This window comes from Vigna unguiculata, unplaced genomic scaffold (assembly GCF_037176805.1).
Source record: "Vigna unguiculata cultivar grain cowpea cultivar isolate G323 ecotype 2 unplaced genomic scaffold, ASM3717680v1 ptg000318l, whole genome shotgun sequence".
Taxonomy (NCBI): Eukaryota; Viridiplantae; Streptophyta; class Magnoliopsida; order Fabales; family Fabaceae; genus Vigna; species Vigna unguiculata.
In genome coordinates this window covers 42501-50000 of record NW_028196953.1, presented here as the reverse complement: position 1 = coordinate 50000, position 7500 = coordinate 42501, and the positions used below count along the sequence as shown (strand labels likewise).

Sequence of the window (7500 nt, the reverse complement as noted above, 5' to 3'; positions counted from 1 at the left end):
AACCAGGGCCAATCCAAATTGATCTTGTAATAGATCTGCTACAGAACGAATACGTTTATTTTTCAAATGATTTATATCGTCAAGTAGAGCCATTCCAAATTTCATGCCAATCAAATGATCCGCAGCTGTCAATATATCTCGCGGTAACAAAAATGTATTGTTCTGGGGTATATCAAGATTAAGCTTTTGGTTGATATTTCGTCGACCAATTTTTCCTAATTCACATCTTTGTTGAAAAAATTTTTTTTGTAATTCTTTCCATAAAGATTCAGAAAATACCGGATCTCCGCCAACACAAGCAAATTGTCGATAAAACTCCAAAATGGCATTTTCTTTTGACCCAATTTTTTTTTTTATCCTTATCATTTAGGAAAGACACGAAAATTTCAGGATAACAAACATTTTCTAGAATTTCGCTTAAATTCGAACCCATAGCTGATGATAGAACTAGAATAGATATTTTTCTGTTTCCTACTCACACGAGCCCATATCCTTGCTTTTTTATCAATCTCTAATTCTAATCTACCCCCCCAGTCTGATATTATAGTGCCAGTATAGACCGGAATTCCGTTAGGGTCCAATTCTGAACGGTAATAGATACCAGGACTTTGCAATATTTGATTGATTACTATTCTGTATATTCCATTTACTATAGAAGTTCCCAGAGAATTCATTAGAGGAATATTTCCAACAAAAATAGTTTGTTTTTGTATATCTCTACTACTTTTCCAAATTAATCCCGCGGATATATATAATTCAGCAGAATATGTAAGTGATTCATATACAGCATCTTTTTCGTTTATCAAGGGTTCTAATAATTGATATGTTTCGGCAAATAATTGAAATTCAATTTCTTGATCTGTATCCTCAATTTTTGGAAACTTAAAAAGCCCTTCTGTTAAGCCCCGATCAATGAACCTACAAAACCCTTCAAATTGTATCTGATTCAATCCAGGTAGTGTAGACATTTCTTCATTTTCACTCCCAAGCATTTTCAATTTCCCCGTGAATTTTATCGAAAAATATTCCACGATTTGCTGTCATGCTTCATCAAATCACATGAATCCATTTAGCAATATTGGAATTTCTATTCTTTATACTGAATTACATGAAATCTTACCTAATCCCGTGTATCAAATATTTCTTAGTGTATGAAATACCTATTATGAAAAGAGAAAGAAATATTAGAATTTGATACTCAACTTCGAAGGAATTTGCAACAAAACAAACAGATAGAATCGAAAGTCTAATCTAAAAAAGGATTGGAAATTTCTACGGGCATTTCAATATTTTTTTTAGGAATCTAAAAAAATGCATTTCATTTCTATCATTATTATGATATTACATATTCAAATTCAATTGGATACAAAAAAAAATCCATTCGAAATTGTCAAGAAAAGATATATTTTGAAGTGAAGTATTTTGGAGAGAATTGGGGAGAATATGATTAGAGTATGTTATGTGTAATGTAATAAGGCTTGTATTTTTGAAACATGCATATATTTAACTGCAGCTATAGATCTGTCTCTAACTTTATTGCAGTCATATTTGTTCAGGATAACAAACACATAACATGTTGTGTGAATTTTTACAAATTTTCTATTGAAAATTGTAAAAAAAGAATAAGCACGATAATTTCTTGAAAATACCGTATAGTATTGGTATTCTATATCTATATAGATATGGATAAGATACTCGATTAGATAATATCTGTGTAACAGATCAAATTGATATTCTAGGGTTTACATATATTGAAAGTTGCTGTTATAATTAGAATGAACAAAGTTAAAAAAAAAAGCAATATTGATTGGTTATGTATCAATTTTTATTTTCTGATCTCATTAAGAAAAAAAAATTTCTATTCAAATATTCAAGAATAATTCATAAAAGAATAGTTAACGGTTGCGATTTGTCTCAAGATTGTTTTTCAATTTTTCAATAGAAAGAAAAGGGGGGAGTATTCTCAAAAACTTCATATCTATATTTTTATTGGCGGCATGGCCGAGTGGTAAGGCGGGGGACTGCAAATCCTTTTTCCCCAGTTCAAATCCGGGTGTCGCCTGATCGATAAGAAACTGTAAATGAAAGATTATATTACGTTTTTTTAGAAAACTTTTTTTCCAACAGAAGCAAGCGAGGGAAAAGGAGTCTTGAGAATTGCGTTTGATTCGAAATTATAAGCATCAGTAGCTTAAAAAATGTTGTAAATATTTTTGTCTCGAATTCAAGGAAAGATTCTAGTAGTGAAAAGGAATCCATAAATTTAGAAATGATAGTTCGTTCACTACACAACTATTGTAGTGTCTGTCTCCTGACTGGGTCTTTTATTAGATTGGATTAAGAATAAGTCGGATAGGAAAGTCCATTTTTAGGTAGAGAAAAGGCAGAAGAAAAACCTTCTATACAGACTAATTTAAAGTTTATGAGTGCTTCCACATTTTATCAATATTATTTATTTAGATCAATTCTATTTAATAGCTTTAATTTAGCTAATTCGCTTTCGTAATATTCAAAAAAAGTATTCTTTAGATTTTCATATTCTATATTCTAATAAAATTAAAAAGTTTTGATTCTAAAATCGAATAGAAAAGAAAAAAAGTTTTTTTAATTATTTTAGAGAACGAATTGGGAGACATTTAAGGGACTATTTCAAATAGAAAGAAGAGTATAAGTATGCAAATGAATCTGTCTTGATTCTTTTTTTATGAAATCCTTAAGGAAATGATAAAAGAGAAATCTTAATATTCCCACCTGGTAGTAACATTCATTGACTTATAACTTCCTATAATTTTTTTATGTTTAATGTTTTATGATTTTACTAAAAATAATCAAAAAAAACTTTTTAGATGTTCTAATAACTAATAAATAGAATGAATTCTTGTTTTTCGTGAATGATGTTAGCCCAGAATCCTTTTTTTGACTCTGTAATAGCAATTCCACTATTATAGTATAGTATTTTTAGCGAATAATACAAAAAAAAGAATAGAATAAAAAATTTGAAAAAATAATGAAATAGTTCCTTCATATTTATAGAGATAGGAGACAAAATTTACATGGATATAGTAAGTATTGCTTGGGCTGCTTTAATGGTAGTTTTTTCATTTTCCCTTTCCCTCGTAGTATGGGGAAGAAGTGGGCTATAGGGATACTAAAAATTGAGTTAAGGGATCCAAGTAACCTTGTTGATTTCTACCTGAATTTTTGAATTTCGAAACTATTGAATGAAAATATTTCATTTAAACTAATACTAATTAATTGAGTTCAAATAGAAAATCTATCTTGATTCTATTATATTTTAGTAGTGTAATGTATTCTATGTATCTTATAGGAATTGAAAATACTCTTTCAATCAAACAAATATTTTCATTATTCCCATATTCCTATTTTGAGAAAAACAAGGGAATCAAAAAGAAGAAGAAATGGATTCCTATTCCAATCAAATTTTTCTTAAAATTTCTATTTCGATGAACTGACGCTTAACCTGGTTATATAGATATATATATATATGGAAAATGGCGGACCGTGTAATAACCATTCCTGTTTTTTTACCCCCTTTTTTTCCTAAGATACCGGAATTGTTTGTAAAAAGAATCTGAAAAAAAAAATTGGACGCAATTCTCAGATAGTAGAAATCAAATTGATTTCTACTATCTGGATTACGCTGATTGTACGATCATTTTTTTAAATCATTCATAAAAATGAAGAAATCATATTTCAGTGAAATTAGTCACTTTTACTTACCGTTTTTACATAAATTATAAGTAAAAAAGCAGTAGGAACTAGAATAAACAGTGCAGTAGCAATAAATGCGAGAATATTTACTTCCATAATCTTTATTATGTTCTATTTCTCTTAAATTTCTAAAAAAAAAATTCGGGATTTAATCCCATAGAAATGTTCAATCTTTCAACAATGGTATAAATTGGATTTCAATGATATCAAATCGGATCAATATCATGAATCACAAAATCTGAGCTATCAAATCAACTCATGAAATAGTATAACATAGGAAGATCTTTTATCCATACTAAATAAAACAAAAAAACATTTATTCTTGATGAAAGTCCAAAATCCCTTTCCTTCCTTTTTCGGCGAAACAAATGAAAAAGCAGGGGGGGGCCCCAAATAAAATTTTGTTTATCAATTTGATTCCCTACAAATACACAAAAAAGGAATTTATTTTTTATTTTTTTGGATTTATATCCAACGGGATTGACGGGGCTCGAACCCGCAGCTTCCGCCTTGACAGGGCGGTGCTCTGACCAATTGAACTACAATCCCAGGGAAAGGGGTGTACTGTATAAATATTTTTACGGACCGTTTCTGTCAAACCTTTTCTTTTTCTATTTCGGATTCGAACCTTTTTGTTGTAAATGAAAAAAGCGCATTTTTTTATATATTGATATGTATATCGATATCCACTTTAGTGAGATCGACACAAATTACTCGTAATCCGTTTCTTATTCTTATTCTATTAACAAATCGATTGAAAATTGAATCAATGAAAAAAAAATATTTTTTTTTTCAATTTTTCCTTATATTTTCTACTTACAGATCTTGACATGAATACCGATTATTAACAAGATTTTGAATTTGTGGAAAGAAATATGGAATACAGAAAAAAAAGAAATAACCTTAGATATGTTTAATATTTTGATTCTTCCGTATCATAGCACATCAGTCATTTCCAGAGAACTATAAATGGGTTATAGAATTTCATAGTGGATCGGCAAATTCTTGGGCCGAGCTGGATTTGAACCAGCGTAGACATATTGCCAACGAATTTACAGTCCGTCCCCATTAACCGCTCGGGCATCGACCCAGCACAATAGGAAGAATACATTTCAGTTTTTATTGAAAATTTTTGATCAACTTCCTTTCGTAACACCCTACCCCCAGGGGAAGTCGAATCCCCGCTGCCTCCTTGAAAGAGAGATGTCCTGAACCACTAGACGATGGGGGCATACTTGCCCGACCGCCATTATACTACGTTCATAGTATGAACAGTTTTTTGCAATTGTCAATATAATGATATGATTCGATAAAAAAAAATATTTTTCGTTCTTTCATAATTCCATAGAAATTTTTTATTAATCATTTATATTTCTAAATTTTTTTATTCCAGTCATAATAAGAAAAAAAAAGAAGTAATGTTCCAATAAAGAGAAAATTCTTCACAGGAATGATTCGTTTGTTGCAAAGGACGAGAGGTTAAAACTTCATTTCTATCATTTATTACTAATACTAAGATTCGATAGGTAGATTTATATCTAATACTAAGAAAAAAAACTTTGGAAAATAGAATTTTTCAATAAAAAAATAAAAATTTGGTTTAGGGACAGAACATATTGAATCCATTTTATCAATGATTCGATTTTATCAATGTTTCGATGAAATATTTTATTTTGTGAGTACATTTATGTATCAATAAAAAGAATTTAGTGTTATGATTAGAATGACTTCAAGAATCCATTTTGAAATAATATATTTGATATGGATCAAATCCAATCTTAATCAATTCTTTTTTTTAACTATATTCTATTCACTAGGTAAATCCAATTTTTTGTTCTTTGATGAGTCATTATACAAATAATAGATATTGATGTACATGTATTCTAATCCCATTTATATCATTTAATTTATATAATTTATATAAATTTATAGAAATAATTTATATAAATTTATAGAATAAGTATACACAGTAACAAATATATGTACTAGTCATGCTAGTTCCTTATTTAGAAATTGAAAGAAAGAAAAAGGGCCCTTTTAACTCAGTGGTAGAGTAACGCCATGGTAAGGCGTAAGTCATCGGTTCAAATCCGATAAGGGGCTTTTTACTTTTTTTTTCAAAAGCAATAGTCTTTCTATTTGAAGGAAGAATAAAAAGATTCTTGATATTTTGAAAAAGTTTCTATTTGTAATAAAAAAGAAAAAGTGTAAAATTCAATAATGGAAAAATAAAAAAAAGTAAGTGGACCTAACCCGTTGAATTATATTTATATCTACTATTCTGATATTCAAATTTGATAAAGATTCAATTCGAACAATTTTTTTTCTTTTTAAGACTTTTTTCGTTTAGACTCCCTAAGAATCTCTGAATATTTCCAATGAAATCTTCTTGTTTCTGAACTAAGAAAAAAGGTTATGCCTTTTCTTTACTCAGAAGGGCCTTAATACGAATTTCAAGTTCCACCAAACAAGTTTTTTTAAAATTAAAATGAAACATATTTTTTTCCATAAATTTCTATTATTTCTATAAGATTAGATAGAATCTTATAGAAATAATAGAAAAATACATTAAATTATGTCTTCACATATCAAATAGTTTCTTTTCATATCGATGTGTACGATATTTTTCCAGCAATTCATATATATGAGACAAAAACTTTCATTTACAGTTTTTTCTTTTTATTATAGTATTTATAAAAAAAAATGAAATACTAAAGAAAAAACTGTAAATGAAATAGAAATTTAGAAAACCTATGATCCTACAGTAGTTTCCTAGACAAAATAGAAGTCAATTCACAACCAAACTTCAAGAATAAGTTTCTTTGATGAAAGGAGAGAAATATGTCTGAAGATCCGCTAGGTATAAGAAGTGAAACAGGGGATCATTTGTTTCTTGAACAGTTCTGAAAAAAAAATTTCTATCGGATTTTGGAGTCATAGCAGATTTTATGATTGATGACTTGGAAGATTTTTAAGAATAGATAAGGAATAACCACATCGAGTTCATGGATTTGCCCTAGATATCAATAGACCCATAAATGATTTTTTATTCGAAACCGATTAGAAAACAAGGGAAAGTATACTTATATATTCTATATATATATAGAGAGAGAAATGAATAGAGATAAATGATCAAGGTCCGTCCCATCTCTGAAAATGCTCTATGAGGTGTTGGGAAATGGTTGAAGTAGTTGAATAGGAGGATCGCTATGACTATAGCTCTTGGTAAATTTACCAAAGATGAAAATGATTTATTTGATATTATGGATGACTGGTTGCGGAGGGACCGTTTCGTTTTTGTGGGTTGGTCCGGTCTATTACTCTTTCCTTGCGCCTATTTCGCCTTGGGGGGTTGGTTTACAGGTACGACCTTTGTAACTTCATGGTATACTCACGGCTTGGCAAGTTCTTATTTAGAAGGCTGCAACTTCTTAACCGCTGCAGTTTCCACTCCCGCTAATAGTTTAGCACACTCTTTGTTGTTACTGTGGGGTCCTGAAGCACAGGGAGATTTTACCCGTTGGTGTCAGTTAGGCGGTCTGTGGACTTTTGTTGCTCTCCACGGTGCTTTCGGATTAATAGGTTTCATGTTACGTCAATTTGAACTTGCTCGATCTGTTCAATTGCGACCTTATAATGCAATCGCATTCTCAGGTCCAATTGCTGTTTTTGTTTCTGTATTCCTTATTTATCCACTGGGTCAGTCTGGTTGGTTCTTTGCTCCAAGTTTTGGTGTAGCAGCTATATTTCGATTCATCCTCTTTTTCC

General features: G+C 29.9%; 4 non-coding genes across 4 annotated transcripts; 2 read left to right on the top strand and 2 right to left on the bottom strand.

Moving 5' to 3' along the window:
- The first annotated feature begins 1991 nt into the window (after nt 1-1991).
- Nucleotides 1992-2062, top strand: TRNAC-GCA (transfer RNA cysteine (anticodon GCA)). Its single transcript has one exon. It is a non-coding gene; the product is annotated as a tRNA-Cys (tRNA).
- A 2145-nt stretch (nt 2063-4207) lies between these two features.
- Nucleotides 4208-4281, bottom strand: TRNAD-GUC (transfer RNA aspartic acid (anticodon GUC)). The gene has a single exon. It is a non-coding gene; the product is annotated as a tRNA-Asp (tRNA).
- A 457-nt stretch (nt 4282-4738) lies between these two features.
- TRNAY-GUA (transfer RNA tyrosine (anticodon GUA)) lies at nt 4739-4822 on the bottom strand. Its single transcript has one exon. It is a non-coding gene; the product is annotated as a tRNA-Tyr (tRNA).
- Nucleotides 4823-5763: 941 nt separating this feature from the next.
- On the top strand, nt 5764-5835 carry TRNAT-GGU (transfer RNA threonine (anticodon GGU)). Its single transcript has one exon. It is a non-coding gene; the product is annotated as a tRNA-Thr (tRNA).
- The last annotated feature ends 1665 nt before the right edge of the window (nt 5836-7500 follow it).